This window comes from Trachypithecus francoisi, unplaced genomic scaffold, assembly GCF_009764315.1.
Source record: "Trachypithecus francoisi isolate TF-2019V2 unplaced genomic scaffold, Tfra_2.0 Lachesis_group1, whole genome shotgun sequence".
Taxonomy (NCBI): Eukaryota; Metazoa; Chordata; class Mammalia; order Primates; family Cercopithecidae; genus Trachypithecus; species Trachypithecus francoisi.
The window spans coordinates 118,721,486-118,741,049 of NW_022681454.1; the positions used below are offsets into that span (position 1 = coordinate 118,721,486).

The 19,564-nt window shown below is 39.4% G+C and overlaps 1 protein-coding gene across 7 annotated transcripts in view; it reads left to right on the forward strand.

The window, feature by feature from the left end:
* The first annotated feature begins 4,440 nt into the window (after positions 1-4,440).
* KIAA1109 (KIAA1109 ortholog) overlaps positions 4,441-19,564 on the forward strand; it is a 234,877-nt gene continuing 219,753 nt past the window's right edge. For all 7 annotated transcript variants that reach the window (XM_033215165.1, XM_033215170.1, XM_033215171.1 and 4 more), the window contains exons 1-2: positions 4,441-4,578; positions 6,015-6,100. The gene's annotated coding sequence lies outside the window, so the exon portion shown is untranslated. The remainder of the gene's footprint in view (positions 4,579-6,014; positions 6,101-19,564) is intronic.

The following is a 19,564-nucleotide window of genomic DNA, read 5'->3' on the forward strand; positions in this document are numbered from 1 at the left end:
GTTGTTTTTTTGGTTTCCATTTGCATGAAATATCTCTTCGCATCCCTTTATTTTCAGTCTATTTGTGCCTTTATAAATGAAGTGTGTTTCTCACAGGAAATAGATCATTGGATGTTGTTTTTTAAAAATCCATCCAGCCACCCTATGTCTTTTGGCTGGAAGTTTAGTTCATTTACATTCAGTATTATTATTGATAAGTCAGGACTCACTCCTGCCATTTTAAATAATTGGTTTCCTGGTTGTTTTGTGGTCTTCTCTTCCTTCCTGTCTTATTTTTTGTGAAGGTGATTTTTTTCTTGTTGTATGTTTTAATTTCTTCCTTTTCATTTTTTACGTATCTGTTGTAGGTTTTTTGATTCAAGGTTACCATGAGGCTTGAAAATGACATTTTATAACCCATTATTTGAAACTGATGGCAAGTTAGCCCTGATTGCAAAAACAGACTAACAAAGAAGCAAAGAAAAAACTAATACTAATTCTACAATTTTAGTTCATCCCTCCTGCTTTTTAACTTTTTGTTGTTACTATTTATATATTATACTATGTCTCGAAAAGTGTTTGCAGTTACTATGTTTACTAAGTTCTTTTAGTCCTTCTTTTAGTATACAAGTAGTTTACACATCACTATTACAGTGTAATAATATGTTTATCTGCGTACTTACCATTACCAGTGAGTTTTGTACCTTAAGATGATTTCTTATTGCTTGTTAATGTCCTTTTCTTTCAGACTGAAGAACTCTGTTTAGCATTTCTTGTAGGACAGGTTTGGTGTTCATTAATTACCTCAGTTTTCGCTTGTCTGGGAAAGTCTTTATTTCTCCTTCATGTTTGAAAGATATTTTTGCTGGATAAGCAATACCATTCAGGAAACAGGTACAGGCAAAGATTTCATGAAGAAGATGCCAAAAGCAATTGCAATGAAAGCAAAAGTTGACAATTGGGAGCTAATTAAACTAATGAGCTTGTGCAGGGCAAATGAAACTATCAACAGAGTAAATAGACAACCTACAAAATGGGAGAAAATTTTTGTAAACTATGCATCCGACAAATGTCTAATATCCAGCCTTTATAAAGAACTTAAATTTACAAGAAAAAAACAACCCCATTAGAAAGTGGGCAAAAGACATGAACAGACAATTCTCAAAGGCAGAAATACATGCAACCAACAATGATATGAGAAGGCTCAACATCATTGATCACTAGAGAAATGCAACTCAAAACCACAAATGCAAATCAAAATCACATCACTCAAAATGGCTATTACTAAAAAGTAAAACAAAAATAACAGGTGCTGGTGAGGTTGCAGAGAAAAAGGAACATTTATACACTGTTGGTGGGAGTGTAAATTAGTCCAACTATTGTGGAAGACAGTGTGGCAATTCCTCAAAGACCTAGAGACAGAAATACCATTTGACTGAGCAATCCCATTACTGGGTATATAACCAAAGGAATATAAATCATTCTATTATAAAGACACATGCATATGTATCTTCATTTACAGCATTATTCACAATAGCAAAGACATAGAATCTACCTAAATGCCTATTAATGATAGTCTGGATAAAGAAAATGTGGTACATATATACTACGTAATACTATACAGCCATAAAAAGAATGAGATCATGTCCTTTGCAGGGACATGGATAGAGCTGGAGGCCATTATCCTTAGCAAACTAATGCAGGAACAGAAAATCAAACACTGCATGTTCTCACTTATAAGTGGGAACTAAATGAAGAGAACACATGGACAAACAGAAGGGAAAAACACACACTGGCGGCTATGGGAGGGTGAAGGTGGATGAGGGAGAGGATCAAGAAAACTAACTAATAGGTACTAGGCTTAATACCTGGGTGATAAAATGATCTATACAACAAACCCCCATGACACCACAAGTTTACCTATGTAACAAGCCTGCACATGCACCCTTGAACTTAAAATAGAAGTTTAAAAAATAGAGCTTTTCAGTGGCCCAAATTTCCTGTGTTGTTTTCCTTTTTAAAAAATCACTAGACCACACAAACAAACCTGTACAAAATTGTTTATAGTAGCTTTATTTGTAATAGCATCAAACTGAAAACAACAAAATGTTCCCCAATGGGTGAATGATTAGACTGTGGAACATCCATATATTGGAATACTACTCAGCAATCAAAAGATCACACTTATTGATATAGATGACAATTTGGATAGAGTTCAAGGGAATTATGTAGAGTGAAAAAACCCTGTCCCTAAAGGTTACACACTGTACTCTTTCATTTATATAACATCCTCAAAATGACAAAATTACAAAGATGGAAGACAGATTAGTGGTTGCCAAGAGTTAGAGTTGTTATATGGGGAGGGAGGTGGGTGCATCTATAAAGGGGTAGTAAGAGGGAGATCTTTGTGGTGAGGTCTGTATTGTTTATAGTGATAGTTACATGGAATTATACACGATAAAATGAAATAGAGCTATATACAGACAATGTACCAATGTCAGATTCCTGGTTTTCTTACTGTACTATAATTACACAAGATGTTACTATGGGGGAAATTGGGTGAAGGGTACATGGACCACTCTGTATTATCTTTGCAACTTTCTGTGAATCTATAATTATTTCAAATAAAAAGTAAGATATAAACAATCATTTGAGGGCTTTCATCATTAGAGAAATTCTTATTGGATTCAATGGAGGCAGTTTCTTTGGGATCCTTACTTTAATGACATGTTAGAGAAAAATGAAAAGTAGGTGAGAGACTGGAAGAAGGCAGTAAGCCTTGCTGTGCAAATTTAGTGAGCCATATGAAATGTCAGAGAGTATATTGATTTTCACAAGACTAAAGGCCTTTAGAATGGAGGTTTCTAAAATAAATAATTCATTTATACAACGTCACCTAATGCATAGCTGTAGTTATAGGGTGACTCTTGATCATAGGGATGGAAAGGAAGTTGAGGCAGAAACTTCCAGATTCCCACAGTCCCTTCACATGGTTACAGAAAGGCCATAGTGAACTTCCTTCTCTCCTCTCCCCTCAGCTACAGTGCAACTTAGTTTCAGTTTAGTTTTTGATTTGGGAAACTTGAACCATCTCTAGGTAATTTCTAGTCCAGAGAACTTGTACTTGCACAATGTCCTTCTTCGGCAAAGTCCAAAGTTTGGCTGTAGCAAATTTGAATCCTTGTGGGGGGTTCCCTTATTAGAGAACAAAGATTAAGAATGACTAGAAATCTTCCACATGTTGAAAAAGACAATTGAAATTAATTTCTTTGCAGAGGGGCAGAAATAAATTCTAAAGAGTTAATTTACATAAGGCCAGTGTCCAGGTAGCAGGAGGAAGTAACTAACACAGTGCATGGTTTTCTTCTTTTAGTTTTCATCCAGTCCTTCCATAAACCACTTCGGTCTGGGCCTCTATTTCCTTATATGCAATAACAGTTAATTGCGGTATCTCATGTGTTTTCTGGCATTATCTTAAATTTGGTTTCATATCTGTTCCTTTTGAGGTGAGAGTGGAACTGCCACGTGGAAATACTAAGGTTGTAGTAAGTACCTCAGCTCCGGAAGGAAGTCAGAACTAGAAATTTAGACATATAGAACTTGAGGGGCAGTATACAGTAATACTTTGGAGCCACATTTCTTGGGTCCAAACCCTGGTTCTCTAGCAAGTTATTTAACCTGTGTCTTAGTTTTTCAATTTGTGAAATGGAGATAAATGGGGATGAGAATAGTCTTACAGGATTTTGGGAGGATTAGTCAATAAGCCCTGCTAAACATTGTTTACTATTGCTAGTATACTAGTGTTTTCCACTTTTCTCTCCCTGATAGTTTGTACATAACAGGTGCGCAGATAATATCTGCGACATGCCTCTAATCCCAAGAAATCGTTTGCCTTGGTTGACCCGCTAAATAATATTAAGAGCCTTTCTCTTCAAAGAGAGCAGCAAATTACTTTTCATTAATATCATCAACATAATAATAGTCTTAGTTGAGAGATTCAGCGTGGCAGCATTTCACACAATCGAGCTTCCTTATTGATCACGTCATAAAAGCATTTCTATTTCGTAGGGACTCAGTTCACGTCATACACCCATCCGAAGCTCCTTTTTCGTTAGTCTCCTTCTCCTAAGTGGGCTTATCTGTCTCCTGGTATCAGGAAAGCACTAACTTTTCCTTTGGATTGTTAGGGTAGCAAAGTGACTTTCAAATTCAGGGTTCTGGCTCCGTCTGCAGCTCGGGGAGGAGGAAATGGGGCGGGACGCCTTCGGATTCCTGGGCAGGGCTTGAGTGGCGTACCTCGAGGCGCCGGCGACGCTGGCGTGTGACGTTGCTGCCTGACGCAGGCGCAGTGCCGCCCGGCCGCTGTTGTGACCCCTCCCCTCCTCCTCCGCCCCCTTGGGTGTCGGTGGCTGCGGTCAGGGTCTGGACCGGGGCGGCGGGCCCGGGCGGCGGGGCTAGAGGGTGTGGGCACCGGCAGAGCTTCGTAGACTGCATCCGGCTCGGTGCTGCTGCTGCCGCCGCCCCTGCCGCCGCCCAAGGCCCTTGGCGTTCCCCGCAGAGAGGCCAGAGGGATTTCGGGCTGCAGTGGCATAAGCCCAGGTGAGGAGATGGGCCGGGCCAGGCGGGATTGAGGTCGTCAGCCCCTTTTTCCAGTGTCTCTGGAACTCAACCTGGTTGGAGTCCGAGAGCTTTGGCTTCGTCGTGGCTGCCTGCTGCGGCGGCGACTCTGTCATATTCCTTTGCGATCCTTACCTGCAGCGCTGGCACCTATAGACCGGGGGTTGGAGGTCAGTGGGAAAGTCTGAAAGGGCAATGACAGTCGGATGGCTGGGGACTTTGATGCAGGAGCGGTTCCTGCGGGTGATGGTAAGGTGCTCCACTTGCTGGTGTGTGGACTCGGCGGGAAGGACCAGGACCGTGCACCTGCAGGCTCGGACTTCAGCCTTGCTAGCTGCACTGGGTTGTGGTACACCCCATGCTGCTTAATATAGGGTCGGTTGACCGAAGGTGGGGAAACCTTGGAACAACCCCCGCTTTCTTCTCCAGGATTGATATGTTTTGTATTCTGAATTGGTGCTTGCTGCACTGCACTCTGGAAGAGTACGTTTCAGCAGAATTTCCTATTGGTCAAAGGAAGGTGAAAAGAAGTTGATTTTCCTTCCGGATAGTATTTGTTGTTGTCGTTTTTTTACCTTCCTCTTGGCCTTAGTGTTGACGTTTGTTAAAGGTAAAAGTTCATGTAAATTTCCTCTTTAAGGGCATCATGGACTTTATAACAGTCTAAGCGCCTGTAAGTTTCAACCAGTTTAGTGGTTGCTTTCACCCTGTGCATAGCAATGAAGTTGTTTTATTCCAAGTTAAATATACAAAGTATAAAAATAGATGAATACCCAGAATACTTTGTTTTGTAACTCTTGAGTGTTACATATAATTATGTGCATATATTATCACCTTTAATCATAACAATCCTATAATGTAAAGTCTACTATTCCCATTTTCTAGATGAAAGAACAGAATAGACCTACAAAGTAACATGTTCAAAGTCAGAGCTGTGACTGAAACCAGGTAATCTGACTCGTTTGCAGTCCCTTAGTCAGTATGCCATACCAACTCCCAAGCACCCTGTGATTTTGCAAGATTTTCATTTGATAAAAAGTATGCCAGGAAGGACATTATGGCACTGTTTCTGCCAGCAAGGACCCAACAGTTTGAGAGAAACTTTTTCAATGTCACATTTTGAGTATGTTTTAAACATAGGATTTGATCTCTAGGAAGTTTGGATTACTAAACTCATGCTCTTAAGTACAGTGGTTTTGGGACCTTTGGAAGGCTTTAATTTGGAAGTTGTAGTCTTATTTTGTACTTAGGCGTATTTCTTGTTTGGAAACTTTAAACAAGGAAACGTAATATTGGACTAAAAGAGTTTCCTCCTGTTTGTGCATGATTAAGTAACCAAATCATATAATCAGAAATAGTTATGCTGCCCATAAAGCCAGAATACCTTGTATAATTGGTTAAAATGTCATTCTTTTCAGGTTTAAGATGAAACACTGCAGAAAGGCCTTCTGAAGAAAAGGAGAAGGAAAAACAGAACGTTGCAAACTCTGGAAAAAAAACGTGGGTAAGTATTTTTGGCTAAGTTTTAAAAAGGTCAAATTTTCAGTTAAAGCTCAGAGAAAAATCTTCTGACTTTCTTTTTTATTTTTTGAGACGGAGTCTCGCTCTTTCTGTCGCCCAGGCTGGAGTGCAGTGGCACCATCTCGGCTCACTGCAAGCTCCGCCTCCCGGGTTCACGCCATTCTTCTGCCTCAGCCTCCCAAGTAGCTAGGTCTTCTGACTTTCTGCTTCAGTTGTGGTTTAATCTGCCTATATTGCTGGGGAATGGGGGTGGGGTGGTGGTGATATGTAATGTAACCTGTTAATCATTTAACTTGACTTTTGAGCTATTGATACCTGATTGACAATTAAGTCATGTGCTTAACCTGTGCATTGGCAGGAGAAAGCAAGGAAATCCTTTGCTTCACAGGTGTCAAAATTCTGTTCTCTCTTTGGCCTGCTCTTTAATCTGCCTATGTTTGTAAAGTGTTTTTAATAAGAAGTTGAGAAAATGAAGAAAAGTAGTTGACTTTTGGTTTGTTTTTCATAGAATATTGTGTATGGCTGAAAAGTATATTTTTTTATGAGTTCTACAGAGAATAATAGAAGACATGATCAAAGGTGATTAAGAAGCATTGTAATTCATTTCATAACTAGCTATTGAGTATCATATGTCACACATCCAGGCTTCTGGTAATAGAGTAATGGTCTTCATGGCCCTGGAGAGCACTACAGTAGTGCATTTTCTGTTAGAAGGTAACATTTTTGTGAACTGATATATTTTCTTTATTTGATAAGCAAGTATGTTTTTGGTTTATGTAGAAGAGTAGGAAGTGAGCATTACTCATATAGTAAGTGTATTTATAATAAAAAATTTCATATTATTTTAGTTGGTAAAGCAGGATTCTGTATGAGTGCTGCCTTAATGTACAGTGGGAAACTAGGGTTTTTTTTTTTTTTTTTTTTTTTTTTTTTTTTTTTTTTTTTGAGACGGAGTCTTGCTCTGCCACCCAGGCTGGAGTGCAGTGGCCGGCTCTCAGCTCACTGCAAGCTCCGCCTCCCGGGTTCACGCCATTCTCCTGCCTCAGCCTCCCGAGCAGCTGGGACTACAGGCGCCTGCCTCGTCGCCCGGCTAGTTTTTTGTATTTTTTTAGTAGAGACGGGGTTTCACCGTATTAGCCAGGATAGTCTCGATCTCCTGACCTCATGATCCGCCCGTCTCGGCCTCCCAAAGTGCTGGGATTACAGGCTTGAGCCACCGCGCCTGGCCGGGTTTTTTTTTTGCTTTTTGTTTTTTGAGATACAATTTCACTCCGCCTCCCAGGCTGGAGTGCAGTGGTGCAATCTCTTCTCACTGCAACCTGTGCCTCCTGGGTTCAAGTAATTCTCATGCCTCAAGCTCCTGAGTAGCCGGGATTACAGGCATATGCCACAACGCCTGGCCAATTTTTGTATTTTTAGTAGAGACAGGGTTTCACCATGTTGTCCAGGCTTGTCTTGAACTCCTGAGCTCAAGTGATCCACCCACCTCGGCTTCCCTAAGTGGTGGGTTTACAGGTGTGAGCCACTGTGCCTGGTGAAACTAGGATTTTTGTAGACTTTATTTTAGCATACTGTATTTCATATTAAAGATAGTGACAATTTTTAATTTTTGTGGGAACTTAGCAAAATTAATTTTTTAATTTGAGAAAAATTTGAGGAACTTATATAGAAGATACATGGTCAGATAGGGAACTGTTTAGGTGACGAATTGGAGGGAGGTGAGCTTTGAAAACTGGTGACCAGTTAGAGGCTATTATAATTATCCAGGTGGGAAATGAGAACTACAGTGCAAATTGGAATTAAGAAATGGAGATGGATTTAATAGATGTAAAGGAGGTAGATGGATAGGATTTAGTGGGTATAAGGGAAAATGAAGTCAGGTAATTTCTAGCCACCATCATCTTTATGCATATATTAATGTTTAATAAATACTTTTGGGATGCTTAGAATGAATTCTCTGGTTTGGGAAACTGAGTAGATTCTGGGGCCCTTTACTGAGGTAGGACGTATAGGAAGAGCAGTAGATTGGGGAACATGATTGGAGGAGATGAGTTCAGTTTGATCCATTAAATCTGAGGCATCTGTGACTTCTAAGAAATGTCATTAGGCAGTTGTATATATGGATCTGAGTTAAGCAGAATACCCAGCTTGAGATGTAAATTTTGGAGTCACAATTTAAAGATAGTTAAAAGCAATGGCAATGGATGAAATCACTCATGGGAAAATGTAGAGTGAAAATAGAAGAGAAATGAGGATGGAGAACAACAGCATTTAAGGGTGAGGCTGAAGAAAAATATACCTCAAAGGAGTGGACAGGGAAGTAAGATTGGGCAAGAGAGTCACAAAAGTCAGTGGAAGAACCAAGTTTAGAGAAAAGGAATGAATATTAGACATCTATAGACATCAAATAAGATGAGGACAACTAAAGTATCCATTGGACATATCACTTAAGAAATTGTTGATGACCTGAGCAAGAGCAGTTTTACAAGTGAAGCGAATTCACACTGGGTAAGGAATATGAATGTTGAAATAGCTAATGTCATTTACTATTTCAGAAAGTTTAGTTGTAAATGGAGTAGAAAAGGATATAGCTAAAGCTATGAGTTTGAGAGAATGTTTTTGTTTTTTAAGGTAGAAGGGATATAAGCACACGTTTATTTGCTGAAGATAAAGAGTCATCAGAAAGAAAATCGGAAGATAAAGGAATGAGGCAAAATAATTGGTGAAGCAAAGTCCCTAAACGAACTGGAAAGGATGTAATGCAAGGGTTCAGGTCAAGGGTACTTTAGATAGACTTCTACTGAGACAGAAAGGAAGGGAAGGAAGGAGGTGATGATGATTATGTATACAGATAAATTTGTAGGAGGCAGGGTAAAGGGTTACTCTACAAAGTTTATGCAGGAGACTCTGACTTATCATAGAAAGAGGAAAGAGTTCACTCTTGTTATCAGTAGCCTTCTTGGTGTGGCATTGCTGACTCCTGATGTTTTGGTAGGGAGGAGGAGGAGAGTGATGAGGTGGTTTAGCTTAAGATGACATATATGAATCATCAAGTTAGAGATACCTTGAAGATCTCTTGCAAAATTACCCTTCTCATACTTTGTATTAGTATCTGTGGCTAAATAACAAATTGTTCCAGAACTTAGGGGTTTAAACTGATAAACATTTATTATCTCAATTTCTGTGGATCAAAAATTTGGGAATTAATAAACTGGGTGCTTCTGGCTCAGGGTCTTTGAGGAGGATGCAGCAAAGATGTAGGCTGGGACTTTAGTTATCTAGGGTAGTGGTTCTCAACCTTTTTGGCACTAGGGACCAGTTTCGTAGAAGACAATTTTTCCATGCACCCGATGGGTGGGGTTGATGGGGGGATGGTTTCAGGATGAAGCTCTTCCACCTCAGATCATCAGGCATTAAATTCTCTTAAGGCATGCACAACCTAAATCCCTCGCAGGTGCAGTTCACAGCTGGGTTTGCACCCCTATGAGAATAATGCCACCCGCTGATCTGACAGGAGGCAGAGCTCAGGTGGTAATCCTTACTCACCTCCGGCTGTGTGGTCTAGTTGCTACCGGGCCACAGACCAGTAGCAGTCTGTGGCTTGGGGGTTGGGGACCCCTGATCTAGGGGCTCAACTGGGGCTGGAGGGTTTAATTCCATGATGGCTCACTAGTTTAGCTGCTGGATGGAGACCAACAGCTTTTTTTGTCATAGTCACATAAAAGTTCAATTTCAATTATAGTAATTTTCTTGGTTCACAGGAATTGGCTATTGTGTGGATCCATTTGGCTCTCTCCCTAGCAACACTCTAATTAAAAAAATATTTTCTTTGAACTTGATCTGATGAGAGTGTTGGTAAACACATGTGACCATTTTCCCCGTCCCTGTCTCCCAAGTCCCTGTTTTTTTGGGTGGGTAGTTTGAGTATGTATCAGGTGAGGGTTCCTGACCCAAGTGGCTTAAGACTGGAGGATATAAGAAAAGCCTAAATGCTACATAGGAAAAAAGAAATAGTTTTATTTCAAAAAATCCTTTAGAATTTTTCTTTGTTGATGCTAGCATTTTAGTGTTATTTAGTGTTTTAAAATATTTTAAATACACATGGAAGTGAGAAATTGAATTGTTGATTAAAAGAAACTTACAGAATATGTTTGTCATCCAATATGAAAAAAGCATAAATGAAGCCCTATAACTAATTAATTTATGGTATGGAGACTAACCCTTTCATTCACGGTAATTTCTGTTGATCTCTTTGTATCGCTCAACCATATTAAGGAGTATGCTGAAGGTAGTAATTACCACTAAAGTATTACCATTAAAAGTAGATAATACTTAAAAGTCATGATTTCTTCTAGATTTGGAGAGATTGTAGTTAGCTGTCTCTATCCTCTTCGTTGATATGTTTTCTACAGCTTTTTAAGTTTTTGAGGCCGGGCACAGAGGCTCATGCCTGTAATACCAGCACTTTGGGAGGCTGAGGTGGGCGGATTACAGGGTCAAGAGATGGAGACCATCCTGGCTAACACGGTGAAACCCTGTCTTTACTAAAAATATGAAAACAAAATTAGCCGGGTGTGGTGGTGGGCACCTGTAGTCCCAGCTACTCGGGAGGCTGAGGCAGGAGAATGGCATGAACCCGGGAGGAGGGGCTTGCACTGAGCCGAGATTGTGCCACTGTACTCCAGACTGGGTGACACGGTGAGACTGAAAAAAAAAAAAAGTTTGTGAAAAAATTATTTTGATAAGTATTTAGGTGAACTAGCATAAATTTCTGACTATGGAGGTGAGGTTTGGTAAAATACAGCATTTTTGGTTGGATGATATGACTTCTTAGATGTTGGGAGTTCTTCCATATATAAACACGAAGAATCATTTTTGTAGCATAGATTATGATATTAAAAATTATGTTTGTTTCGTTTGCTGATTTATAGTGTTTGGATCATCAGTTGCCATACCTGAATATTTCTTTTGCCTGGTATTTGATTTGCTTCTAAGAATCATGCTAACTAGTACTTGTGGAACTATGTTATTAATATTGGTACTTTCTTGATTGTTATTTGTGGCAACTAATTTCTTTTTGTTATAAATATAAATTCTGTTATTAAATGTTTTTCGGCTGGGCACAGTGGCTCATGCCTGTAATCCCAGCACGTTGGGAGGCTGAGGCAGGTGGATCACCAGGTCAGGAGATCAAGACCATCCTGGCTAACACAGTGAAACCCTGTCTCTACTAAAAATACAAAAAATTAGCCCGACATGGTGGTGGGCGCCTGTGGTCCCAGCTACTCGGGAGACTGAGGCAGGAGAATTGCTTGGACCCGGGAGGTGGAGGTTGCAGTGAGCCAGATCTTGCCACTGCACTCCAGCCTAGGCGACAGAGAGAGACTACGTCTCTAAAAAAAAAAAAAACACACAATTTTTTTTTACTTATTGTAAGGAATGAAATACATTTTAATCGTTTACTGCCATGCACTTTATTGTTTTTTAGCTTTCACTTTTTTTGTTGAATTGATTTTTTTCTTTAAGAATATTAATAAAAGTAGCTTAGCTACTACTGCTATAATATTTTTTGTCAAGTGCTGTGCAATGAATTTTATGTTTGCTTTATGTTTTTAATACCTTCAGCATCTCTTCAAGGAAGAGATGACCATCCTACTATTTGGAAACAGGCTCAAAGAGATTCAGTAGCTTGCTCACAGCTAACAAAAGTATAAAAGGGATGAAGCCAGCTTTCCATTTCAAACCTGGTTTTAAAGCCTACTCTATTTCTTTTTTTTTTTTTTTTTTTTTTTTTTTTTGAGACGGAGTCTCGCTCTGTCGCCCAGGCTGGAGTGCAGTGGCCAGATCTCAGCTCACTGCAAGCTCCGCCTCCTGGGTTGACGCCATTCTCCTGCCTCAGCCTCCCGAGTAGCTGGGACTACAGGCGCCGGCCACCTCGCCTGGCTAGTTTTTTGTATTTTTTAGTAGAGACGGGGTTTCACAGTGTTAGCCAGGATGGTCTCGATCTCCTGACCTCGTGATCCGCCCGTCTCGGCCTCCCAAAGTGCTGGGATTACAGGCTTGAGCCACCGCGCCCGGCCAGCCTACTCTATTTCTAAGATACCAGACAATTTCTATCATTTCTGATTGAAGGTTATTTTACCACATAATTCTGTTGGGCTTCAGAACTAGTTAACAGGTGAAATTGTGTTGTGTATTGAATCCTGGGACTGAAAAGGACCTGGAGTGACCCTTCCTAGGTAGTAAGGATTATACCTAATCTATTTTACCTAAGAGGATAATTGTTTATTTTGTCTGCATTTGAATAAACAGAATAGGACATTATATAATTTTGATTTATGTGCACAAAGATGCTGACCTTGGCCAGAATTGTTAAGGAGGCTAAGTTTGCATTTGTTGCCCATCTCGTTTTGAAGATTTTCCCCATCTTTAGGAATCTTAGGCTTTTTGGGATATTCATACGTCCTGCTTCCGAATGAGAAAAGCACTCTAATGAATCAATTTACACTAATGCCACATGGTAATCATGAATGGTAGGTATTATTGAAATCCCATTAAGATATCTTTGCATTCGTAAAAGTATTGGTTAGCATTCTATTTAAGTAAATGGATGGTGTAATTTTAGGCCTTGTTGTATCATGATGGGAACAATTTTTAAGCAGAGAGGGCCCTACAAATCACTATACATGTAATGGGTAATGCCAACCTTTTTATACATTCCAATACTATCTTAAATGTATAAAGTTTATATAATTATTTTAAGTGAGATATTCAATTGCCGTAGACACATATTTTGTATACTTTATCTGTGTAGCATCATAGAGTTGGAAGGAACTTGACAAAGTCATTAGTTCCAGGCCATCTACCTGAGGCTTGGTTAGTGCTTTGATCATTTTTGTCACTTTAGAAATAGTTTACATGAATCCCAGCACTTTGGGAGGCCGAGACGGGCGGATCACGAGGTCAGGAGATTGAGACCATCCTGGCTAACACGGTGAAACCCCGTCTCTACTAAAATATACCAAAAATTAGCCGGGCGAGATGGCGGGCGCCTGAAGTCCCAGCTACTCGGGAGGCTGAGGTGAGAGAATGGCGTCAACCCGGGAGGCGGAGCTTGCAGTGAGCTGAGATCCGGCCACTGCACTCCAGCCTGGGCGACAGAGCGAGACTCCGTCTCAAAAAAAAAAAAAAAAGAAAGAAATAGTTTACATGAATTAAACACTCCTTGAAACTTTATTTTGAATAAAAATGTTGTATGATCTGATTTGTATTTTACTTTTGTTTTGGGATCTCCTTAGGCCATGGGAAAGATAAACAATCTATTCAGGCAGGTCTTTTGTTTTGGTATCTACTGAGCTATTTGGATCAATGACTTGGTGTTTTAATTGTTAAGGAGGAGATAAATGTCTTTAAACTTGGTAACCCTACACAAATTATCTAAAGATAATTTGTTACATATGTGCAGAAAGTAAACAGTTAAAAGTTTTCAAGTTAAGCGTTTGCTCTGCAACATTTAATATTCATCAGTAAATGTAGAAAGCAATATAGAAATGTGATTGTACAGAGTACATAATTCACAGAATTTCTTGTATACAGTAATGGTGCTATGTGCTAACAGGTACTTAATCTTGGTGATGAAGAGAGTGTATGTTGGTGGAGTTCAAAGGAGAGCTCTAAAGTTGGTTTATTTTCTAACCCTTAAAAAACTATGATTAAATCCAGAAGACTTTAATATAATGGTCTGAAGATTTGTGAATAGCTTAGGTCCAAAGATTGTGATTTCATTGTTGCATGAGGGATTTGAGTATGTTTAAATTTTTTTTTTTCCATTTTTGTTCTCTTTGGAATTGGGTTGTTAAAATACTGAATATTCTGTTTCTTTACTTTTTTTTGGCAGGCCGGTTGTAGGGGGTGGGCAAGAAATACTGTATTGAGATCTCTTCTTAGCTCTAGCAAATGAGAACCAGTTTTTCTTTTTTCTTTTCTTTTTTTTTGAGACAGGGTCTTGCTCTATCACCCAGGCTGTTATGCAGTGGCGCAACCATAGCTCACTGTAGCCTTGACCTTCCAGACTTAAGTGCCCTTCCCATCTCAGCCTCTCCAGTAGGTGGAACTACAGGTGCTTGCCACCACACCCAGCTAATTTTTATATTTTTTTGTAGAGACGGGGTTTCGCCATGTTACCCAGGCTGGTCTCCTGGGCTCAAGTGATCCACCCACTTCAGCCTCCCAAAGTGCTGGGATTACATGCGTAAGCCACAACACCCAACCAGAGAACCAAATTTTCTTGAGGGTATGAAAGATCATTTAGGAGTGTCTTTGGCCCTGAATACATTGGAAATACTTGCCTGTCTTTGATAATAGCTCATAATGATGTATTTTTTATAACGATGCATTTATTTCATTCATTTATGAAGCAAATATTTATTGAAAGACTGCTCAGTGCCAGGAACTTTGTTGGGTATTGGATACCCAAATGAGTTCTGCTCATCCTTAAGGAGCAGCCATTAGTGGGGGAGGTAAATTTCTAAACCGATAATTACAATACAGTGTGATAAGTACTAAGAGACAGGTAGTCATTCAGGCAGCATTTATTTAGAATTTTTTGTATTGTTAGACATTCTACTAAAGATTATGAATATTCTAAATCTTACACTTTTAATACTCAGAATTTCTGAGTTGTGTGGTAGAATTTTTAAGCCCAATAAATATTTATTGAATGGATAAGCACAAACATATAAAAAAGGTTATATTACACTTTCTGTGTTGCTCCAAATAATTAAAATCAAATATACTTTGCCATGACAGTGCCAGGGTAAGCTGTGGCTCTTCACAGCTAGGTCTTCTCAAGTTGTAAGTAATGTTATATGTACATATTCAAGCTTAAGCTTGATAAAGGAAACCTTATTTCACACAGTTCTGTTAAACTTATGGGATATTTGTTTTAGAGGAGCCATGAAGCCCTGGAAGAGGATTAACCAGTGCGCTGAGCTTTCTTGAGTATCTGTGGGCAGGTTCACAGATGGGAATTGGGAAAATTGTAATCAACCAGTTCTTTCCAACTCTCCTTCTTTGAGTTAATCAAATCTTGCTGCGATGGGATGGAGTTGGGGGATTTGGGTCAAGCTGTGGTGACGAAAGTTCTCGCATCCATAATTCCTTTCAGCTGTCACCCTAGGGTCATCATTCTGCTAGCTGTTATTCCACAAATTAAATGTTAAGAAAAATAGAAGGGGAAAAGGGACAGTAGAAGGTAGTGGGGTTATAACAACAACAACAACAACAAAAAACTGGGAGTAATAAGAAGAAAAAGGATGAAATAAAAATGTTTTAAAATAAATATGAACTTGACTCATACTTTAAAAATATGTGGAAGCAATCAGAGTCTGTCATTTTTTTCTCTACAGAATCTCCTTGCATTTGGGTTCATTCTTTCGTCTGTTCTTCCTGTTCTGATAAAAGAAATGTTCCTCTTTCTGTCAAAAGCTAGTTCCTGCACATATGTATGCTCTGGATTGAGATTTTAAAAATCTTGTATATTAACTATTGTGTGCTTTCAATCATTTGGTTTCATGGTTGCTTCTAAAGCACACAGTCATGTTTCTTGTAAAGAAAATTGTCCTTGGATTTGATAGGCCTAGTTATAAATAATAATAACACAGTGTCTTGTTTTGGGTTTCCCCAGAAACAAACCTGGGATAAAGATTCAAGGGAATATAGTTTATTGGGAAATGATCATAGGAAACACTGGTAGGAGTGGGGAAGGAAGAAAAGAAAGGGATAGAAGTGAATAAAGGGCATTATTCTGGCAGTTACCACTGTGGGCACCTGGAGCTCACTCACATTGGGGACTCTCAGACATCAAATAAACTACCCTTGGAGTTGTCCCAAACCAAGAGCAAGGACAATTTGAGTGTTAAATCCACCAACTTCCTAGCCATAATTGACATTAACCCTCTGACATTTCTAGTTTGTCCCTGGAGTGCAAGCTGAGTGTGTCCTTGCAGTCAGAAAGCAGCCCTCAGCAGGGTGTCACAGGTGTTCATAATGAGCAGGTTTCCTGTGTAGAGGTGAGTGCCAACAGTATATGGGCAAGACACCAATAGCATTGGCCGCCAATAGCAAACATATATACAATTCAGTATCTATGATGTACCAGAAGTTCTAAATGCTTTACATATATCAACTTACCAGTTTTCACACTATAACTCTATGAGATAGGTACTGTTGGTGTCCTCAGTTTACACACGAGGAAACAGAGTACAGAGAGGTTAGGTATTTTGCCCACAATCACACAGCTATAATTTCAGAACTGACATTTGAACCCAGGTGAAGCATAGCATAGAGTCTATGCTTTTAATCCATATAGTGATCTGCTTCTAGAACAATGTAGTCGGAAGCAGCATCTTTTGATTCTACTGTTGTTCCATAATAACTGCCTTCTCTTTCTCACTTTCCCTCATCTCTTTTGTTTTAGTGTTCTGTATCCACTTCCTTATTTGTAGCTGTCTCCTCCCCTCCCTGCAATTCTAGAACATTGTAGGCATTCCTCTTTCCATTTTACACTCAAGGCTATCATATCAAATAATTCTTATTAAGGTATTAACTGATATTTCTGAGTTTATGTGAAGGCCTCTGAGTTTGATATTGCTTAGTGAGTATCTGCATTTTAATTACAGAATACAAATATTTAAGAACCATAGGAAGTTGTGATTATAGAGTTACAGATGACTAGGTTAGAATTTTGGGATTGGGAGATACCTATACCTTGGCCATGGTTATAAGGAGAGGCCAAGAAATGTGTGCTTAGGCAAAAAAAAAAGCTGTTTTCCCAACTACAGCATCCTGTTCTCCAACCATCACTTTGTCTTTTTCTTTTTAAATTATGGAAATATTACATGCCAGTTGTAAAACAAACAATATGTGAGTGCCCAAAATAAAGTGAAAGTCTGGTTTTGCTGCTGCTTCTCCTTCCCCCAGAATCTCTTCCCGCTGATTAGATTAGATTCAAGCTATATGCATCTTTGGCAGGAATATCACAGAAGTGAGACTGTGTTCTTCTATTAAGAGGCTCACAGTTTTGACTTAATCCTATTGCTGCTGGTATTTACATTGATCACTTAACTTGCCTTTCTCCAAGTTCCTCTTTTCCCCTTTGTCATTAATAAATATTTTTTTTGGGATGGGGGAAGAGTTATTTTGATGTGACTATATTGTTAACCATCAACATTTGATTATATTGCTATGGACTCAGATACTTGTTTTTTTTTTTTTGTTTTTGAGACGAAGTCTCACTTTGTCACCCAGGCTAGAGTGCAGTGGCACTATCTCGGCTCACTGCAAGCTCTGCTTCCTGGGTTCACGCCATTCTCCTGCCTCAGCCTGCAGAGTAGCTGGGACTACAGGCTCCTGCCACCACGCCCGGCTAATTTTTTGTATTTTTAGTAGAGACAGGGTTTCACCATGTTAGCCAGGTTGGTCTCCATCTCCTGACCTCGTGATCCGCCCACCTTGGCCTCCCGAAGTGCTGGGATTACAGGCGTGAGCCACCGCACCCGGCCTCAGATACCTGTTTTATTAAATGGGTAGTAATCCATTACTATCATTTATTTTTATGTTAGTCTGTCCCAGGTTTTTCCAGTGGGAGCCTCTTTAAGCTGGCTTCTGTGTCCTTTTGACATGTTTGTATCATTCTTTGGGTACTTCTTTCCTTTCTGGAAAACAAGGCTTATCTTTACTTTCTGTCCCTTAGTTGTGGAGTCAGCCACTTTTGCAAGGGACCCTGTTTCCTCTCAGTAGAAAATGGCTTTTAGAAACAAAGTTTTCTGCTCCTTTTTATTGAGGTGGTGTTGCTCTCAGGACCTGTTAGTGAACACATGCATGCACATATATAGTACATAAATACATTTACAGCTATATTTATTTCTGTATCCATTTGTGTTGAAAACCATAGCTCGAGTTCTTATCTACCATTTTAGGTTTCATTCTAATTTTCTTCCTTTATATATCTCCAACAGTGAGACATTGTAATAATGGCCCCCATTATCCTTAGTATATTTATTTACTTCATCTCCCAGGTGTGTCTTCCTTATCCTACTTCTGGTCCAACATACTTTTCAGCTTGTTCTCTTGCATGGAAACCCTACTTAGCTCTTTTGGATCTGTGACCTTTCTCTTGGGCTCTGACACCCTATGCCCGTCAGCCTTCCTGAGTAGATGCTTTTTTCTCTCTGCTCAGGCTCTCACTCCTCTCAGCCTCTGAAACCTTAAGCTGGGTGCTTCTCCTGTGCCGCCTCCTGCCCCTACTGGCCATGGATGTTCTTCTCCTTCCACTCAGGCTCCAGCATCCTATGCCTGACTTCTTTCCTACAAGTGTATGCTCCTCATCTCACTCTGTTTTTGACACCCTTAGGTGCTGCCACTACTCCACAAGCCTGTCCATCATGCCATTGGATACTTAATTTATTCATATCAGGCTCTGACATCCTGCTCTAGGCCGCTGAGACTCCTGTCTCTCTCTTCCCCATGTGCAGGTGCATGCTTTACTCTGCTTCACCTTGCAACTTTTAGATTGAACTGTCACGAAGGGTAGAGGAATAGGAAACAACCAATTTGTATTTTATTCCACCATTTGCTCCATGAAGATTTTGCAATAGATTACCATATCCGTCTCCAGTCTCTCACTATTAAGGAATTGGCGATATATTACTTCATGTGGCTGAACATATAACAACATTTTCGTTTGGATTCTGTGTCTAGCGTTGCCTTACTTTCTTTATACCAGAATATCTACTTCTTACTTTAGGGGCTTTATTCAATCTTAGCCTTTGTTTCTGTACTTGCTCAAAATATGTTATTTTAAATATTTAGCCTTTATGTATTGATTATCTTAAAGGCTTTGCATTAATCTAATATTCGGGAAATATTGGTTGAAACTTGTTTGATACTGTAGGGTTTCTGTCTTTACAGCCTAAACAACCTCTTTCCACATTCTTTTTGACTGTGGTTTGTTACAGTGGTGGGTCATGATTATTTTAAATGAGGTCTTTTTGGTGGATAGATCATTTCCCCTTGGATTTGATTAGAAACAGATTTCCTTTTTATATGGAGACCTGAATGCTGGGACGTATCTCTCATGGAACTTTCCCTTAGAGTCTTTTCCTCCTTAGTGATGTGCTGGCTAGCAATCTGTAGAATGGTAAAAATAAGTATGAAATAGATACATATGTTGTTTTATGATATGTAAACCATTATGTGATATGTGAATATTTGGTTTTAGATTTTTTAAGATAGTTTTTTTTTCAAAGTATTTGCTTCCTTTTAAAAGTTAAAAAAAAAAAATTAAGAGGGAAGAAAGAGAAAGCTCATGTTGTAACGTTAGCCCCCAAATTTTAAGGTTCTGATTGACGGATTTTTCAAAGCTTTGAAAAATACAAGAACATTTTTT